Raw genomic sequence first — 20,473 nt, 5'->3', positions numbered from 1 at the left:
TTCTTTATTTGTTCGCGTTTAATTTTGTTTTTCTTTTGTTTTTATGGCTCGTTTAGATGTTAACGTTTAAATTTAAATTTAGCTTTAATTAACTTGTCCAATGTTGTCCTATTCGGGTTGGTTGTCAACTGACAGTTGACCTATTTGAAAGTCTCTACTCACCGGATCTTCTAGTTTTAGCGAGAGAGAGAACTGGGGTCAACGAGAGAGAGACTACCGGAGATGATACGACGGGGGTCTTGGGCGAATGGAACCCAGAACCTCGTTCACTTAAGTCGAGACCAGGAAAGCAACCACAAGTAACTTTTACCCAAAAATCCTCACCGTGCAGAAGTTCGGATCTTTGTGCGTAGTGTGGCCCACGCGCCTACTTTTCCGGAAGTGTACGGGTGTGACAAGTGTGTCCGGTATACGGTGCAACATTTCCGGGCTTGCGAGCCGGAATCAGTGAGGTGCTGTCGCCACCTCCGTTACATTGGTGCGTCAGTTGGCGCCCGTACCTTCCCAACCGTTCCGAGAAGCGTCACGTCGCTTTCCAACGCTTCGTCGGATTCCAAGGTCTCGAGCGCACCCGCTAAACAGTCAAGGTAGCGGATCCGAACGGCACCACTGGTGTAACCCACGTGGTGTAATCCCTCTGGAAACCATCATCATCAACCGGTTAGCGGCCAGCATCCCCTTTGCCGAACCGGTTGGTGTTGGTAAATAAATCCCCGACGGTCGGTCGACCGTAGCTCCGTGTGGATCCAAGAACCAGACAGTCCCCGGGAGCCCAGGACGTTCCACAAAATCCGGTGTCCGAAGCAGCAGAAGGCCTCCCCACCTAAGCCTTCCGGTGATCACCCCCATGGCCCACAACCTGAAGAAAGGCATCAAACGGCAAGTTTAATAAAAGCATGAAATCGTAACTTTACACTTTTTTTTAGCTTCATAAATAATTGTCGAGCCATACCCTATATGTTTGTCTTGTCCGCCAGAGTTTGTTCCACTTTGAATTACGATTGGTTGTTCCCATTCTCCCTAGGACGTCGTAGCGACCCTGAGAAAGCGTAAGTATCGTCTGAGCTAGCTGGGAGTATTGGCCAAGGCCTTTACTTTCAACTGTGAACCGGAAGAGGAAAGGTGGCAGCTAGCTAGGCATATTCAAGCATACTAAACTATCGAAGTTTGCCGAGAAATATCTCGTTTGCGAGCTATCTGCATCTGTGGCTTGAAAAGCGATATTTTTATTGCAACCTGGACCGTCAACTACGCGAAAGAGCGTTTGCTGCCTTTCCTTAAGATACATCGCTTCTCTGTGCTGTTTTGCCCGGATTTGGAATCCTGCCATCATGGGAAAAAGGCCATGGAGTGGTATGCCGCTTACAACATTCAGGTTGTGCACAAGGATAAGAACCCTCCCAACACACCAAAACTATGCCCAATCGAAAAATATTGGGCAATAGTTAAGCCCTTAGGAAGACCCAAAAATATTGGGCAATAGTTAAGACCTTAGGAAGACCCAAAAAACTGTTAGCAGCGAGAAACAGTTCAAAGCAAACTTGCGACTTTACAAAATCTAATGGCAGGCGTCAAACGAATCAAAAGCGGACCATAGACTACACAAATGGCTTGTGCAAATTCGATGAATCCGCGACGATTGTTTGATTCTATGCTCGCCCACAAACGCCCAAAACTCTTTTTTCCTCATTTTTATTTAGTTCCGTTCAGGTTCACAAATTACGCCATGGAAATCCAAACTTTTGGGCAGCCTCGACTCCTCAAGCAACATATGTAAGTGTTCCGTTTTATTTTGGCCGGATTTGGTGTCTTCCTGTTGAACGATGCGTAAATTGAACCAAAAGACATGAATCATCCCGACGCACCGAGGCTTCGGACAATCGAACTTCATTGAGGCCTGATGTTCCTTTGAAATCTATATTTACATAACGTAGAAGTCAAATTTCCCACCATAGCCTCTATTGCTATTGGATTGAATGTATTAAGTCGATGCGGGTAATAGCATTAAAAGCCGTTGGCTAGCCTTACGAAGCTCAAACTGATTTCCCGTATGATAAATTCTGCCCACCGGAGATCGATAGCATCATAAGCATACACTCATCAACTGGAATCCTTTACAATGTTGTGCCGCTCACTCGCTAGTGAATGTCACATTAGCTGAGTAGCAAAACTTCAAAGAAAGCTGTCAGGCATAGCACGAAATGCAAAAAAATAGATCTGGCTCAACCGGTTTTCGGTGGGAAAAATAGAGTTCTTCTGCGCTCAGCATATCTACCTCATCTACCTACAGCAACTCCCGTAATAAGTTTTCGATTTCTTTCGGATGAAAGTGAAATGCTCTCGCTGGATGCTTCTTACCTGTATGTACGATGATACGCGATACTAACGTTTTTACTCTCGCTTGCGTATTTGTTTACATTACATGATCGATCAATCCTAGCCTGACTCCATGTGCTCTTTTGCCGCTTGCCTCAGTTTGTTTTTTCCTTAATTTTCCACAATCAATTCATTTTCTGTCTTCCATTTTCTTCGGCCAAGAAACAAAAACAAACGGCAAAAATAGGAACCGGTAAATAGTGTTTTGATTTACACGATCAATCGCTTCGTGCACTATGTCGAGGCATTTTTTCGAACAGTTTAAGTATGTATTGTTGAAGAAAAAAGGTTAAAGCGTTTAACACAGTTGTGCAACGAAGCTCGAACGATATGCCCTTGCGGGTCTTGAATTGCTTCAGCAAACCCGGAGATACACTATTTGGTTGGGATGAAGCAATGGGAAGAAGGAAAGCGACAAATGTTAATAGTTCAAAACGAAAGACATTTTACAAAGCGGCCTTCGAATCTTAGTAAAACCACTTAAACTTTTTGTTATAAAAACATTGTTTGGAAAATAATTACGGCACCAGGAAAAAATACCCAAAGCTTACCTTATACCACGGACCATACTAACTGGACACTCGATTTCGTTTTCTGGATAATTTTTCCAACAGTACGCAATGTCGATTCCAGAGTGCGCATCGATCGATTTGAAGAAACCCAACTTTAAAAATAAAACACGCAATTTCTACGATAAAATCAGGCTAAACAGGACCATTTTTCCTACAGGGCATTTTTTGTCAAATTTTTCAGGTTCGCCACCTACCGTCGGTATTGCGAACCTGCAATGTCTGACAACAAAAAATTAGACAGAAAATGGTTAAATTTTTGTTCTAAGTGTCATGTCAGTGTGGTCAGTGCTTATACCGTATTTGTCTGTCCCGATTGTTGCCCTACACAGCAAATTTTTTTTTGCTGGAAACCAGCAAAATTTTGCTGGTTTTTGTCCCGCTGACTTTCCAGCAAATTTTCCAGCAATATCGATTGCTGGAAAAATCAGCAAACATCAATGCTGGTTTCCAGCAATTCAAATTGCTGGAAATCAGCAATCCAGATTGCTGGAAACTAGCTATTTCAATCAAAGCATTCGGCTGTATTTGGTATCAAATTTATTTTTCAAATCAAATTTAAATATTGAAACTGGCTGTGCACATGATAAGTAATAAACAACATATTTTTCTTCCATTTTTTTATTATGAATTAAATGAATTAGCAGAGACATATGTTTTGTCAATATACTAATACCGCCTCCGGGGTGGCAGCTTTGTGCCAATGTGATAATCATCCGCCACCTGAAATAGAGATTCGATTAATACCTTTCATGAATCTGATAAATCCATTTTCCAATACAAACTCACCCTTGACTTGATGTCTGGTTGCTAGAATATAGAGGAAAATGAAAAAATAGTATTAACATAAACAAAATTCGTGAAAAAGAGTCTTACCTTGCTTCAGCGTACGAAAACAAACAGACTCCAATTTGACAACTCGATTGCTGATTTTCCAGCAAACTAGACCGATTGCTGGAAAGTCCAGCAATTTGAAAACCGATTGCTGATTTTCCAGCAAAAATGACAAGAACACAACCGAATGCTGAAAAATCCAGCAATAAGAAAATCGATTGCTGGTTTCCAGCAAAAATTTGGATTGCTGAACGTTTCCAGCAATTTTTTTTGCTGGAAACCGAGGCAAAAATTTACAGTGTAGGTTTGCAATGATGCACAGAGGTGCCAGGTCGTTTAATCAAAAATCGGGACACCGCGAAGAAAAGAATCAGGATTTTTCAGGACACCACTATATTGGTTAAAATGACATGAAGTTCTGCTCAAATTGCATAACTAAAGGCGAAATATAGGTGCTGAAGACGCCTCGAATTATGCAACTGAGGCGAGAATAAGCTTGGCTGGCCTGCAGTTAATATCGAAAAACACCATTTAAATATCATTTGAACCGAAGATTATCATTGGTTTAACTGGTTAAACAATTTTATTAAAGATTTGTTTGATGTTCTCATCATTTAACAATAAATTTAGTTTTAATTTAGATATTTTTTAAAAATCAGGACATTTTGAGGGCCATTTAAAAAAAATCAGGACAATTCATGCGTTTTTGAAAAATCAGGACGGCCTCTCGAAAATCAGGACAAATCCTGATAAATCAGGACACCTGACACCCCTGCTGATGCACCACGTAGTGCTGTCATCTTGTTTGTTTATTCGAACAGTATTGCACTGATTTTGACCTGGTGTGGCACCGCCAACAGGCAGTAGTGCCTCGAAAATTTGCGTGTTGAGTGTGAGTGAGTGAGGTAGTAATACACTGACGATGATTTGTGTTTGTTTTAATCGGGTTAAGTGCAAAACTGAAAGAGGGGAGAAAACATATATGGCTTTTGCACAGTGCATTAATATAATTGCGTTTTCGTTTATTAGCAGAGGAAACCTAGTTATCGATGAGTTTTGCCCTAACTGCTGTCATTGTGTCCGTTTATTAAGTCATAAGTCCACTAGTTTTGCCCTCAAGCAGGCGGTTGCAACTCGTAGAAGTTGTCAAAGGTGGGAGCATAAGAGTGAGTGCAGCAACCTTATATTTGCATCGCCCGGGTGATGATTTTGTTTGTTTATTAAGAAAAAGTTTGCCCCCGTGCCAGTGGAGAAAACGAAAACGCTATAATTAAGCCGTTGGGCAAACAAATGTGACTCTTGTATTTGTGTGTAGCAAAAGCCCTTTAGATACATAGTGATATGTTTATTCGTCTATTGCTTCAAATGTATGATTTAAATGCCGATGAATTATGCAACTTTGGTTTATTAAAGTCAAACTTGATATCCTAATCCTAATCAATATCCTAATCAACAGAAATTGACAGGGAGTCCGTGTCATAAAGTTATGTTAGTAGACAATTACTAGTTATACAGTAACTTTTCATCTCAGCTGATTGTGTCTAACTTTGGCGACCGTGTCATAAAAACCTCGATGAACCTTTACGCGGTAACTAAGCGAAGTGCTGTGTTGTGACTTGTGCGCAATCCTACGTAGGAACATATCCTCTCGCTTTATGAGTCTCCATAGATAGATTATTAACTCAACGTTGTTTACCATCCCCTATTTTTCGGACTCTTTCGGTGGCGAAAGTAGGAAATGCCAGACTTTTACTAGCATCGCAAGCTCGCATAATGTCAATGGCGGAGTAAAAAAAAAATAAGCCCACTAATTGACTCAAACCTGTGCGGTGGTGTTTTGGAATCGTCATTAAAGAAGATTACGCCTATGACAAATAAGTACATACTCTGCTGGCTTATGATGGTGGGTGAGCGCAGTTCGGCGCATAGCTACATATACACAGTTGATGTTTCACTTAATCCAAACGACGAATCCGCTGCACAGAAACAACACGGAAGGAATTTCGAAGGTATACGCGTATGCAATGCTTGGACCTTAATCTTTATTGAGTGATGAGAAAAGGAGCTCTCGGGTTGTGCAATCTATACCTAACTGTCTAATTTTTGTCTTTAATGTAGTTTTTTTTTGTTCCATTGAAAATATATGTCAAACTGACAAAAATGACAAAAATTACAAAAATGACAAAAATTACAAAAATGACAAAAATGACTAAAATGACAAAAATGACAAAAATGATAAAAATGACAAAAATTACAAAAACGACAAAAATGACAAAAATGGCAATAATGACAAAAATGACAAAAATTACAAAAATTTAAAGACTCAATTCTGCCGGAGGCGAGCCAAATTTCTGATTTGCTTTTTATCACTTACTAGCTGATCCCATACGAAATCCGTTTCGCTTTCAATTTGGAATATGTCATGAACAGTTTGTATGAAAGTCAAATGCCAAGAATTTTTCAGATGCATTTCTGAATTCATTGTTGAGCAATTATTGCAAAAATGTTGGACGATCACTTTTTCTGTCGTCTGCTACTAAATTTGAAATCAGGAATCAATTGCCGTGCCAAAAAACCTCCGTATATGAATTTCCGTCCTATGCGATACAAACTCACCTAATTGTTGCAAAAACAAATTTGACAGTTAATTCAATGAGCCCCTTTTTACACTTTATACAAATATTGAAATAAGAAAACAATTGACCTCCCAACTCCCGTGTATAAGTTTCGACTCAATCGTTGGATAACAACGCAATTATTGCCAAAAAGTTAAACCCTTTCGGTGGCCTCTTATACTATCTTGGATCTGAAATCGATAGCCCTTCCCTCAAAACTCCCTTGTGCAAATTTTCAAACCAATCCATTGTATAATAACGTCAGTATTGCTAAAAACAGTGAAAAATTAATTTATATGGACGACCCCTTTCGTCGACCCATAGCAAAACATATGTCTTCTGAAATCGATTGCCCGTCCCTGAAAACTACCGTGTGCAAATTTTCATCCCAATCTGATGTATAATAACGACGATATTGCAAAAATATTGAAAGGTTTATATGGATGACCCCCTTTGCCGACCCTTTTCACTGAATTTAATACCTGAAATCCCTTGCTTATCTCTCAAAACTCTCGTGTACCAATTTTCGTCTGAATCCGATGTATAAAAACGACAATATCGCATCAACAGTGAATAGTTAACATGGACGACCCCTTTGGTCGGCCCCTGATTTTAGTTTGGATAAGTGAAATCAGTTGTTTGTCCCTAATAACTCTTATGTGCAAATTTTCATCCCAATCCTATGTATAAAAACGTCAATATCATTAAGATACCGAAAATTTAATATGGACGACCCCTTTTGCCGGCCCTTACAATAAATTTGATACCTCAAATCGATTGCATGTCACTCAAAACAATCGTGTACCAATTTTCATCTGAATACGATGTTTAATAACGTTAATATCGCAAAAACAGCGAACAAATAATATGGTCGACTCCTTCGACTGACCCCTTACACAAAATTTGACACCTGAAATCGATTGCTCGTCTTTCAAAACACTCATGTGCAAATTTTCAATAAGATCCGACGAAAAGTAACGTAAATATCGCGAAAACAATATTTGTCTTCTATGGACGACCCCCATCAGAAGGGGTCATCCGAAAATCTGAAAACATTTTTCGTCATTCCTGGTCCTAATGAGCAGCCATGCAAAATTTCAGCTCTCTAGCTCTTAAGACGGCTGAGTCTATAGAGGATAACAAACAAACAAACAAACATACAGAAATTTCTTTTTATATATAGATATAGATTTTTAATCATCTTTTAAGATCAAGTAATTTCTCGATACTACAGTGAAAATAATACTTGGGAAAAAATTTCCGTGAGGGGAGGCCTTTCCGATCGTACGGACTTTTACTTATTTACACGAGTTACATGAAACTTATGAGACATTTAACGCATTTTTGAGACATTGGGCAATGCCAATGGGCCCAATGGGCATACATAAATTTTTTTCGATGTCCCCAATTACTTCAACTCCGTTTAAGATAAAATAAATAATTAAAGAGATATATTTTGTCTCTATTTAATTTTTTGTAAATTCTTTAATCATTTTTAATTGTTTTTACTATTTTAACATTGGAAAACCTATCCCTAGTTTTAGCGTTCCGTGACTAGGAATCTAACTTTTAACAACTTTTTTTTCAATAAACTCTGTATTTTATTCTCTTCTTCCTTCTTTTTCTTTTACCAACATAGCCAAAACATGTAAGCATCCTAGAAAATGAAAAACTTGTGTCCATCATTTTTCTTTTAAACGTAATCTCTGTTACATTGAAATATGCATTGCAGAGATTCCTACGTCCAGGACAACCATGTGGTAAAAACCGCAAAAGATACTGCAACAAGGGCAGGAATAAAGCGTGGAGCTCCCAACCAAAAGCTTCTTATGCTTTATGGAAAATAACTTTATATAAAAATCCTACATGACAAATGTTTAAAATCGTAAAAAAGTATGGATCTCACCAAATACGCTATCGTCGACATATAAAATTGGCAGGAGCCACTGCTGTTTTGATATCGAAATCTACTGCAACCGAAGTTTTTGAAGCAGAAAAGTTTGTTTCCACATCCTTTAGTTTTTTTTTGCTACAGCACCCTTAACAATTTTGAACACCTTTGCGGTTATTTTCAACTGGATTCGTTACAGTTTCTTTCTTATCTAAACTTTTTTCTTCCTCAGTTAGAACGACTTTTTCACGGAGCGAAAATTTTTGACGTCCGCGCGAGTCAACGCCTACTCGAACCTCTTCAATAAACTCACGAAATTTGTTCATGGATTTGAATAAAAAGTTTAGTTCAAATATAAATTTTGTCATTGAAACCAAACACGATTACAAGTGCATTGCATTTAAGTGAGTCAACAGATTAAAAGCAAAAATAAATTCCAAACCGAACTTTGCAATCAATTGCGGTATCAAAAAAAAAAACCAACAACATCACAAGTGCACCGCATGTGACGCACCAATATTGATTTTACTGGTTGGTTCTGAGATAAAAGTTTGCCCAGTTTGCGTTATCAGCGCGAGCAAGCGGAGTCCACGTAGCAAACAAGCACCAATTCACCTTTGTAATATTTATCGCTCCCTGGAATGAGCGCATCTTTATGATTAAACGAAATTCTCAAGTGCACATTCGCGACGCAAAAAATATAACAAAAAAAAAACATTGCGCAAACGATCATTTAGAGATAAAATTAAATTATGTGGGTAGATAATTTTTCAGTGGGACTTTTTTTTTATGTAGTAAGAAAATAAGTTAACATTTTGTTAAAAAGTGTCTAACTTTTCGCAATCGTAGCCTTTTGTTTACAGCAATATGGATTTCTACCGAAAATCTTTCTACGCACGCTCTATTCAAAATGATATCTTTTATAGCTTTGTGTTAGCCTACCGGTTGGTGTTGGTGTTCAAACATTGACTAATTTATTTTCTGCTGCAACGCAGCCGTATATTATTTGTTTGTCATTCGAATCTACCTATAAAACCGGGAATGCCTCGAACCACATATAAACCTTCTCTATAGTCCACAGTACCTTAAAGGCGGCATTCCGGATGTGATTGCTTCTAATGCCCTTGCTTTGAATGCCATTCAACAACTGAATTTTTTGAGTCCATCTTGACTGACCAATCTCTCAGTCAGTCCATCCATTCCGTTAAGCAATTATTGCTTTGAAATCAAATAGAGCTCAACTCGTACCTCAGATGATGAAGGAAAACACATTGAAATAAAAGTTATCATATAGGGTGAGTGCTCCTACTTTGGACCTACAGCCTACTTTGGTCCTAAAATGTCGAAAATCGGAAATAACTCATTCTGTTTGCATAGATTTAAGACATTCGTATACTCCCATGAAAATAATGAGCTCTTATTCTTCTTTATTTTTCCTTTATCCTATCATAGCGCCATAAACAGTAATTCTAATAACATGTTCAACGTTTTTGAAAAAGTACTTTCTCGTTTTAGAGGTAAAACAGACAGCTGAATTAGTGGGAATCATTTCGGGAAATGAGATAGATTGAGAATGAATCGCATTATTGACCAGGCCAAGACTAAATTTAAAGGAAAACTACAATTGCTGTGATGAATATGAACTATATATACCTACTACCTGTTTTTCTTTAAATAAAATAGAACATCATTGGAAAACCCGGAAAATAGGTAAAGGATCCAAGTATAACTTCTAACTTCTAACTATTATGCTGAGGACAAAAAAAATTGAAATATTCATAACGGGAATTAAGGTATTTGTTGGAATCGTTAAAAATCCATAATATCAGTTCATGGTATTCACAGGGTAAAAAAGGCGCTTGGGATTAGAAGCACATCTTAAGTGTAGAAAACCAATGCTATCCCTTTTCACATCGATAACGGCGCCGGCCACGTCCTAGTCGTCTATAGATAGGTATAGAAAAGAGAAAGGGATGAAAGAAATGAATTTGCGCTTTAGGACCGAGGTTACCTTTGCATCCTAGCAAATAATCTTACTTGGGATGGTGGGTAAAAGGATAAGGTTGGGGGACACTTTTGACATGCGTTTTGATTCTTAATTATAAGTCCTGTTCTTATTCTACTGTTTACTTTTAATCTGTGATTGGAACAAGATGCATCCCAGCAAACACAATTAGGTATACCAGATGAAAAGATTGTATTCTATTAAACCTACCAAAATAGCATATAGCTACAAAAGTGGAGGCGATATATCTACAATGACAAGAATCCAACGATTCGATTTCCATACAAAATGCAAAATAAACGATGATAAGTAATTTGAGTAAACGAAAAAAAATCCTCGACTGAGATTTGAACTCAAGTTCTCCGAGTTCGCTGTTCGATATCTTACCACGATGCCAACTCATCAGTTGATATGATTCACGCTATAGCTCTATAGGTGAGATTTTTTTTACGAACCGGTCAAAGGAAGAAAGGGAGAGATCGGATAGAGTTTCAATCATGGACCGCCCATTTATCGTAAATCATTTCACTCAAATCGTAAATGTCGAATTAGCATATTCCGAACTTTTTGGGAACATATTTACGAATTGACTAAACTGCTATCCGACTCAACTATTTTTGGGCAAAGCTTGTCGTAAATGAATGATAGAAAATCACTCAATACCAACTTGTTTACGATGGTTATAGGAAATGTCTAATAATCGATTTGGTTTATCATTACTATTACGATTTCATGTTGGCTTGGATATTTTTATTTTTGTTGTTATTTAGTATAAAAAGCTTTTATGAAGAAAATTTATGATTGTTTCATTAATAAATTATCACACAAATACAATAACTGAAAATGTTGCTAAACAAACTAAATGTTTTTACTCTAAAAAAATGTAGAATTGATTTTCTGATGGGCATTTGGTAAAAATCGTTTTGCGCTCTGTAGCTTACACTGCATCAATCAATCGTTTGCAAAACGATTCTACCCTTGAAAATAGTGTAGCAAAAAATAATTCTGGTGCCTTCCGAAATGTCTTGTTATTGGGCAATCTGGGATTCATGCTTTTTCATCAGCATTTTTCTTCCTTGCGAATCGCAGCTAAAAGAAAGTATCCTTCCTCCTGGAAATCGACCGAATCAAAACATTGACAGTTTCTCACAATTCATTTTTGCATAAAAACCATAAAATATTATATCGCCGAAAACACGTCTATTACGTACAAACACAGCCTAATGAGCAAGGTTGAAGAAAAAAAATCTGTTTTTGAGAAAAAAAAATTCTGACATTCTGTGATTTTACCCAAAAATTCTGTGATGGTTTTCTGTGATGTTATTTCCTTTAATTTTATTGAAAATTCATGATAAATTGGGTCCTTTTTACATTTAAGTTGGGTCAAATAAATTAAAATGACCAATGTTATCATACTTTTTTATTTGAAAGTAAAAAACCTTAATTTTATATTGGCCATAAAAAATTATAATTTTGGAAATTCATTCTAAATTTAAAAAATCTGTGAAATCTGTGAATTTTTTCAAAATTTGGTGTTCTGTGACACAAATTCTGTGATGAAAATTTGCTCAAATTCTGTGAAACTACAGATTTTTCTGTGATTTCGGCAACCTTGATAATCAGTCCGAAAGTGAAAAATAATAGTTTTTTTCGATGAAAACTTTTCTTCTCTTAAATTCGAAAAAATTGGCAATGACTTGAAAATTAGTCAAATTGCGTGATATGTACGTACGTGTTATTATAAGTAAATGTATGGGTAAATAAGTGAGTCTAAATGTAGGGCCTCACCTTAAAGTGCTTGAAGTTTTTATTTTTATACTTTCAAAACTTTATTTTATTCATTTTTTTTTTCATATCTAGGAAATTTTAACCAAACCTGATCATTTATCCTCTCTCTCTCAAAAATAAACTAAGAGAAAAGTAAAGGAAATTTGGGAAATCCGATGTTATTCCAAAAAATTTTGGCCAAACATTGACTTTCTGGGACACCCATATTGAATGATTAAAAATTGGTTTGTGAAATAAATCTTAATCGATAAAAACTATCCGTTTCAATGTTTAAACGGTGTCTACAATTTTCCACTTGGGTGGTCCAAAAATACGAAGAACGGAAAAGAGAATTAAAAACGTAATCTAAAGTAGGACTCTTGATTACACGTGGATCGATACAATTTTCCAAAATCATTTATCACGGAGTTCTAATAAAAAAAACTAGAAAAAACAAAAAAAAATACAAAATTGAAAATATTGCAAAAGTGTTTATTTTCAAAAACTTTTGTAATTTTTGTAATTTTTGTTTTTTTGTAATTTCTGTATTTTTGGTAATTTTTATGATTTTTGTATTTTTGGTAATATTTGTCATTTTTGTAATTTATGTACTTTTTGTAATTTTTGTAATTTTTGTAATTTTCGTAATTTTTTGTAATTTTTGTAATTTTTGTAATTTTTGTAATTTTTGTAATTTTTGTAATTTTTGTAATTTTTGTAATTTTTGTAATTTTTGTAATTTTCGTAATTTTTGCAATTTTTGTAATTTTTGTAATTTTTGCAATTTTTGTAATATTTGTTATTTTTTTGAATTTTTTTAATTTTTATAATTTTTGTAGTTTTTGTATTTTTTGTAATTTTTGTAATTTTTGTAATTTTTGTAATTCTTGTAAATTTTGTAATTCTTGTAAGTTTGTAATTTTTACAATTTTTGTAATTTTTGTAATTTTTGTAAATTTTTCAATTTTTGTAATTCTTGTAACTTTTTTTATTATTGTAATTTATGTAATTTTTGTAGTTTTTGTAATTTTTGTAATTTTTGTAATTTTTGTAAATTTTTTAATTTTTGTAATTCTTGTAACTTTTTTTATTATTGTAATTTATGTAATTTTTGTAGTTTTTGTAATTTTTGTAATTTTTGTAATTTTTGTAATTTTTGTAATTTTTGTAATTTTTGTAGTTTTTGTAATTTTTGTAATTTTTGTAATTTTTGTAATTTTTGTAATTTTTGTAATTTTTGTATTTTTTGTAATTTTTGTAATTTTTGTAATTTTTGTAATTTTTGTAATTTTTGTAATTTTTGTAATTTTTGTAACTTTTGTAATTTTTGTAATTTTTGTAATTTTTGTTATTTTTGTAATTTTTGTAATTTTTTGTGATTTTTGTTATTTTGGTTTTTTTTTTGTAATTTTTATAATTTTTGTAATTTTTGTAAATTTTGTAATTTTTGTAATTTTTGTAGTTTTTGTAATTTTTGTAATTTTTGTTATTTTTGTAATTTTTTTAAAGTTTTGTAATTTTTGTAATTTTTGTAATTTTTGCAATTTTTTAATTTTTGTAATTTTTGTAGTTTTTGTATTTTTTGTAATTTTGGTAATTTTTGTAATTTTTGTAATTTTTGTAATTCTTGTAAATTTTGTAAGTTTCGTAATTTTTAGAATTTTTGTAATTTTTGTAAATTTTTTCATTTTTGTAATTTTTGTAACTTTTGTTATTATTGTAATTTTTGTAATATATGTAATTTTTGTAATTTTTGTAATTTTTGTAATTTTTGTAGTTTTTGTAATTTTTGTAATTTTTGAAATTTTTGTAATTTTTGGAATTTTTGGAGTTTTGTAATTTTTGTAGTTTTTGTAATTTTAGTAATTTTTGTAATTTTTGTAATTTTTGTAATTTTTGGAATTTTTGAAATTTTTTATATTTTTTAATTTTTGTAATTTTTTGTAATTTTTGTCATTTTTGTTTTTTTTTTGTAATTTTTGTAAATTTTTATAAGTTTTGTAATTTTTGTAATTTTTGTAATTTTTGTAGTTTTTGTAATTTTTGAATTTTTTGTAATTTTTGTACTTTTTGTATTTTTTATAATTTTTGAAATTTTTGTTACTTTTATAATTTTCTGAGTTAAAGACCATTTTGTTTCGCAACCGAACCTCGGTTGTAACGAACGGGATGATAACAAAATGAGAAGGCTACACATAGATAGATCCTTTTCTGAGTTAAAGGGTGCTTATCTGAGCGATCACATACCATCTTTATGTTCGTTCGCAATGCAAGTTTTCCGCTTGTGCGGCAAACCACGCTTGGGATACTAATGTTTGGTGGTAGATGCAACTCTATCTGTATCTAAATAGCACTTAATAGTAATTGGCCCGTGCCGAACAAAAATTTGGCATGTAATGATAATACTTCTAATAAATTCTAACCACTCATTTCACCATCTTTCATTTCTTCTAACTTTCTATCCGTCTATAAAAAAAATCATAATATTAGGATGTTCTAACTAAAAAGGACATCACTTTTCACCGATAAGGTCGATAAATTAAGTAACAAATCATAGATGTCAAGAAGCTTTTTATACGCCAGCGTTTGAGAAATTCGAAAATAATCCCAAAAAAACTCAGTCTGTGGTATGTGTGTAGCTACTGGATACCTTCAATGCAATTGAAGCAGTAATTGATTTTGATGAAAGTTAACGATAACCTTTATCACAAGCGGCAGACGATTTTGAAAGTTAAATCTTCTCTCCCTTCAACAATGACTTGGTGGGTTAACGTCCGTCCGAGCACAAGCAGATTTTCGTATGCTCTTAGGTCATCCGGTGGCATGAATACCACTAACCCATGCATGGGCCAGATCAAAAGACGTAACCTGGTTGCGCCTCGTAAATTACCCCCGGGTGTATGGCCTCCAATTTGGAGCCAAAATTTCAAACATGCAACTCCCATTCATAGGTGGTTGATTCGACTTGGCCGCCAGGTCTTAAAGTGGCCTGGCTGGCTGAAGCACTTTAGGTGCACGCACTAAGTATTATAATAGCGCCGTTTTATTGTGATGGCTGCAGCAATAATCGGATAGACGTCGTAGCCCATACCTACTTACTTGAACCAGAGCAAAAGAAAAGATATGGGGAGCGAGCTCAGTTCTTCTATGACCACGGCAGGCAAGATATTTATGACGCGTGGGGATCAAGCCAAAGGATGATCCGCAGTTCAAAACAAAAATTCACATAAACACCGGGGGGCTGCATGCAGAAACAGCAAAAGCTCGGAATGTTGGCGTTGCCTTGCTGCTGCCTTCTGAGCTGGCTGAGCTCAAAATTAGACGATTACGAAATCAAATTGAATTATCGAATTAATTTACATACCCATGCTTCTCATGCATGCGTTTCTTTGAGCAGTTGGGGTACCTAACTAGGTATATATGTATGTATGCTGCTGCGCTGTTGTTGTTGTCTATGTTGAGTTTTTATCCGGCTATTCTGTGCCAGTTGGGGGTAGGTATGGTTTTCCACTTGACATGGCGCGTAGTGAGAAATGGGGCCATGCTGTGTGCCTCCAAGATCATTTTAGCAAGGTATTTGACCTTCTTAACCGGTGAATTTGTCTCATTAAGTTTTAGCCATTTTAGTCGCAGTAGTGCTTTTCCATAGCTTCTAGAGAGCAAATTATGACAAAATTCAATATAAATTGAGCATTACTACAGTGCAACCGGCATGCTCTGCACTAAGGAGCTGAAAATTGGTGAGCTCCATGAATTTTATTTAGAAATTAATCTCTTTTTTAAACACCGTATTACACACAGAGTGGTCCGAGATATAATGTGATCAACGGCGTTTCGACAGTTCAAAATTGAACCTAGCTTATTTTTACTTACCTCTTTACTTTAAGCATTTTTAACTGCAATCAAATCTGACAAAAAATGTTTAATTACATTTCCATAATTTTGCTCATCAATATTTTCGCCGCTTTATTTCTATTGCCAGCCCGATACAATTTCATTATAAAGAATTTAATGTTTTGAGTCTATCATAAGGAGAATGCCTTAGATTTCATAAAACAGATATTATCCAGTGTAGATTTTTAACACTCTTGTAACGCTAGGTTTAAAATACTGTTAAAATGTGTATTCTCAGCCATAAGGCAGTGAGAATAATCAAACGCTAAATTTTGTATTTTTTTGGTCCTAAAAACAATTTGCCACCCAGCACTTTGTCACATTTCTGGAACCTAAAGAAATCTAGTTAGAAAATCAATTTTATGGTTTTTACAGGGAGAAACAAACTAATATTGAATTATTGAATTGTGACTGTCTCCCTCACCTGAAAACTGCATTCTGTCTTCAATATAAAATATCATAGAAGATACACCTTAATAACAGAGATTTCGTAAATTTTCTTATGTCATGCCAGTCATGTATCGTTATCTGAACTTTTCTTAAACCGTGGTTGAATTAAAGGGAATCTTTCGGTTTCTTTGATTCAGGATTAATTTCAAGTTTATTGAGGAATATTATTTCTTCAAAGTAGGCTCAATATTAAAAAAAATGTAAACACTTGCGTTTATCAATAATTTCCAAAACCACACGATTCGAAATCAAACGTAAGTTTATTTAGGTTTCGTTTTGCTTTATGTGGCATTTGTATCTAACTTTTTCTTTAAAATTCTAGTTTCAAACAAGATAACTCCAAGCGGTTGGTCAGCAGGGTTTCTTTTTAGAAAATCTGACAACGAAGGTTTATTTCAACAAAAGTTTAATGGAAAACCAAATTGAACTCATGAAGAAAGTACGGTTTTTTTTAAATTGAGTTTTTTCTGTTTTGTACCAATATACTGCCGTTCTACGCAAGAATGTCCCAGGTGACTTTTGAGTCATTTTCACTTTTTTGCTGGAAACTGCTTGTTATTGTGTTATCTATCGAATACAAACACAAAAAAGTAAGTATACTTTGTTCTGAACATCTACGAAATTTTCATCTAAATTTAGGTGGTTGTCTCTATGTTGATGTTTCTACGCAAGAATGTCAGACTGAGAAAAACTCTTCATAAACCACTCGACTGTAACAGAATTCCTTAAAAAATAGTTTTAGTGGCACATTGCACTGTAATGTTGAACGTTAAATGTTTTATTTTTTATGAATGAAGGTCACAAGGAAGGGAGTCACTTCAGTGACAGCTTTTTCTCCACTTCCGGTTCAGCTTCATAATTTTGTCTTATTTTTGGTTCCTTATAATGAGCATATTTTCGAATACTTATAGTATTTTTTGGCCTTCGTTATCCATACGGCTAATATGGTTATGGCAATGCTTCCGGCATCCGCAGGAAAACAATTAATCGATGCGCAATATTCCGCTTCCGCGTAGAATCTTCCTTGATTATTTCTTTCACGGTTCCAAAAAAAGTTGAAAAAAAAACTTGAATCGGATTCATTCAGATCATCCTTGTACTTAGAAAAACATTATAAGAACCGTTCTGATCCAATTCTGATTTCAGTGTCATTGAATCTGAGGAAATCTTCATAACTGTCACTGTTCTCTAAACTTGACTCCAAATCGTAAACTTTCAGCATCAATGCACTCATCTTATCTATAGTTTTAATTATAATTTTTTTTCCGAAACACTTTAAAGTCCTTCCCGTTCCCGCACAATAACAAAGAAAAAAAAAAGAGCTCGTGTGACAGTTTTTCCATAGAAACGAAAAAACACACGCTCATATTCTACGCAAAAGTGTCACACGAAGCGTTTTTGACGATTATCTTCTGCTTTGAGAAAAAAAAAACAAAATGTAAGTATAGTTTTTAATGTAAATTGACCAACTTCAAAAAACAACATGCATGAAAGGTGCGCAAGAGCCATAAATTTAACGAAAATCCGAAAAACAGATCAAAATTTAAATCGAGATTTTCTCGCTTGCTTATTTTTCCACATGGGACAATCTTGCTTGGAAGGGCTGTATAAGGTTGCCAATTTTTTTCCCAAACGTATCCGGACCAGATTATTTTAACTCAAGACTTGGCAAAACCCAAACATTTGAGTTTATAATATTCAAATCAAAATCCGGGCAATATTCAGGCAAATGTGATCAAAACCACAGAATTATTCAACTAAAAATCAAGAAGAACACACGGAATATTGTTTTTTTTTTTCAAAGTTTCAAAAAAAACTATTCATAATTCTTCAGACAAAATGTTCCTGAAAAAATCATTTTTGAACGCAAAAAAAAATTATTTATAACTCCATTCGAGTTTTTGATAGATTTTGCAAATAAAATGAATAAATCCAAAAAAAAACCTGGATTTTTTCAACGAAATCCGGGCAACTTTTCCTAAATTTTGTGTCATATATCCAAGCGAGCCCGGGTAACTTATCAAATTGCATTGCACACATAAATGATGAAATCTGGTTTTCGAATCGTGATTTCGTTGATAGTTTCAGAATACGCATTCGGAATCAAAATTTTCAGTCTGAATCAGATTAATAAATTTAAATATTTTATTAATACGAATCCCTAATGCGAAAAATGATTGGAATTCATCATTTGAATGAAAATTGGAATTCCAAAACAGATAGATTATTAATACTGCATTTTTTTCAATTCTATTCCCTGAATCTGAATTATGAAGCGAAATCTTTATATTTTTGTATTTGAATTCTCACTCAGTATAAAGAGTGCAAATTCGGATATACACTGCCGGCCAAAAGTTTTGGATCACCTCTCCAAAAACAAAATTTGGATCGGCCATATCTCACCCACCTTATGACACATTGCAATTCATTTGATCTCATTCAAGAGATCGTGAGCAAAACATTCTTTGGATGTTTTTGACCAAATGAAAGTGTTAAGTTTATATGATTTAAATTTAGCTTAAAGTTGAGACATTTTCCAAAAACTGAACTTAAAGCTTAACTTAAAACTTAACTGAACTTAAACTTGCTCACGATCTCTTGAATGAGATCAAAAGAATTACAACATGTTATAAGATGGCTGAGATATAGCCGATCACGTTTTCATGTTTTTGAAGGGGTGATCCCAAACTTTTGGCCGGCAGTGTACATTAGAGTGCCCCAAATGACCTGACTTTTGAAAAAGTTATGCGCTGCAGGCTTAAATTGATCCTAGTCCTAGTATAAGATCTCATGCCAAATTTGGGCCAGATCCAAATCACCCAAATCACTTTAAGCCTGCAGCGCATAACATTTCACAGGTTTTAAGTTTCCCATACAAATTTGTGGCAGTCAGTGTACATACAATTTTTTATTATATATACCTATCCTATTATTCATCCTGATTTTCAATGATTTTTTCACGTTCATTATATTGTAACTTTTGTTGATTACAAATAAATACTTGAATTTAAACCATCAAAACCATCAAATATATATAAAAAGCAATTTCTGTATGTTTGTTTGTTTGTTTGTTTGTTTGTTTGTTTGTTTGTTTGTTTGTTTGTTTGTTTGTTTGTTTGTTTGTTTGTTTGTTTGTTTGTTTGTCCTCTATAGACTCAGCCGTCTTAAGAGCTAGAGGTCTGAAATTTGGCATGGATGCTCATTAGAACCAGGAATGATGAAAAATGTTTTCAGATTTTCGGATGACCCCTTTTGAGGGGGGTCGTCCATACAAGACAAATATTGTTTTCGCGATATTGACGTTACTTTTCGTCGGATTGTGTTGAAAGTTTGCACATGAGTGTTTCTAAAGACGAACAATCGAATTCAGGTGTAAAATTTTGTGTAAGGGGTCAGTCAAAGGGGTCGTCCATATTAACGGTTCACTGTTTTTGCGATATTGACGTTATTATACATCGTATTCAGATGAAATTTGGTACACGATAGTTTTAAGTGGCGTGCAATCGATTTGAGGTATCAAATTTAGTGTAAGGGACCGACAAAAGGGGTCGTCCATATTAACTTTTCAATATCTTAGTGATATTGACGTTTTTATGCATCAGATTGGGATGAAAATTTGCACATTGGAGTTATTGGGGACAAACAATTAATTTCATTAATCCAAATTAAAGTCAGGGGTCGGCCAAAGGGGTCGTCCATATTGAGTATTCACTGTTAATGCGATATTGTCGTTATTGTACATCGGATTCAGATGAAAATTGGTACACGAGAGTTTTAAGGGACGGGCAATCGATTTCAGGTATTAAATTCGGTGTATGAGGCCGGCAAAAGGGGTCGTCCATATTGACCTTTCAATATTTTTGCATTATCGTCGTAATTATTCATCGGATAGAGATGAAAATTTGCACACGGTAGTTTTCAGGGACGGGCAATCGATTCCAGATATCAAATGTTTTTCCAGGAGTCGACAAAAGGGGTCATCCATATTAATTAGTTTTTCACTGCTTTTATTAATACTGAAGTTATTGCTGATCCACTCTTTTTTTCTATTTCTGCGATAGCTGATTTGGGC

General features: G+C 34.6%; 1 protein-coding gene and 1 long non-coding RNA gene across 7 annotated transcripts in view; both read right to left on the bottom strand.

Annotated features, from left to right (window-relative positions):
• Positions 1 to 20,473, bottom strand: part of LOC129744315 (uncharacterized) — an 80,795-nt gene that overhangs the window by 34,271 nt on the left and 26,051 nt on the right. The window lies entirely within an intron of this gene.
• On the bottom strand, positions 3,352 to 4,079 carry LOC129744330 (uncharacterized). Its single transcript, XR_008736893.1, has 3 exons — positions 3,822 to 4,079; positions 3,735 to 3,755; positions 3,352 to 3,668 (listed from the first exon to the last, which is right to left on the bottom strand). It is a non-coding gene; the product is annotated as an uncharacterized LOC129744330 (long non-coding RNA).

This window comes from Uranotaenia lowii, chromosome 2, assembly GCF_029784155.1.
Source record: "Uranotaenia lowii strain MFRU-FL chromosome 2, ASM2978415v1, whole genome shotgun sequence".
In the NCBI taxonomy this organism is placed as follows: Eukaryota; Metazoa; Arthropoda; class Insecta; order Diptera; family Culicidae; genus Uranotaenia; species Uranotaenia lowii.
Note: the sequence above shows the minus strand (reverse complement) of the source record. Positions and strands in the feature narration are given on the sequence as shown.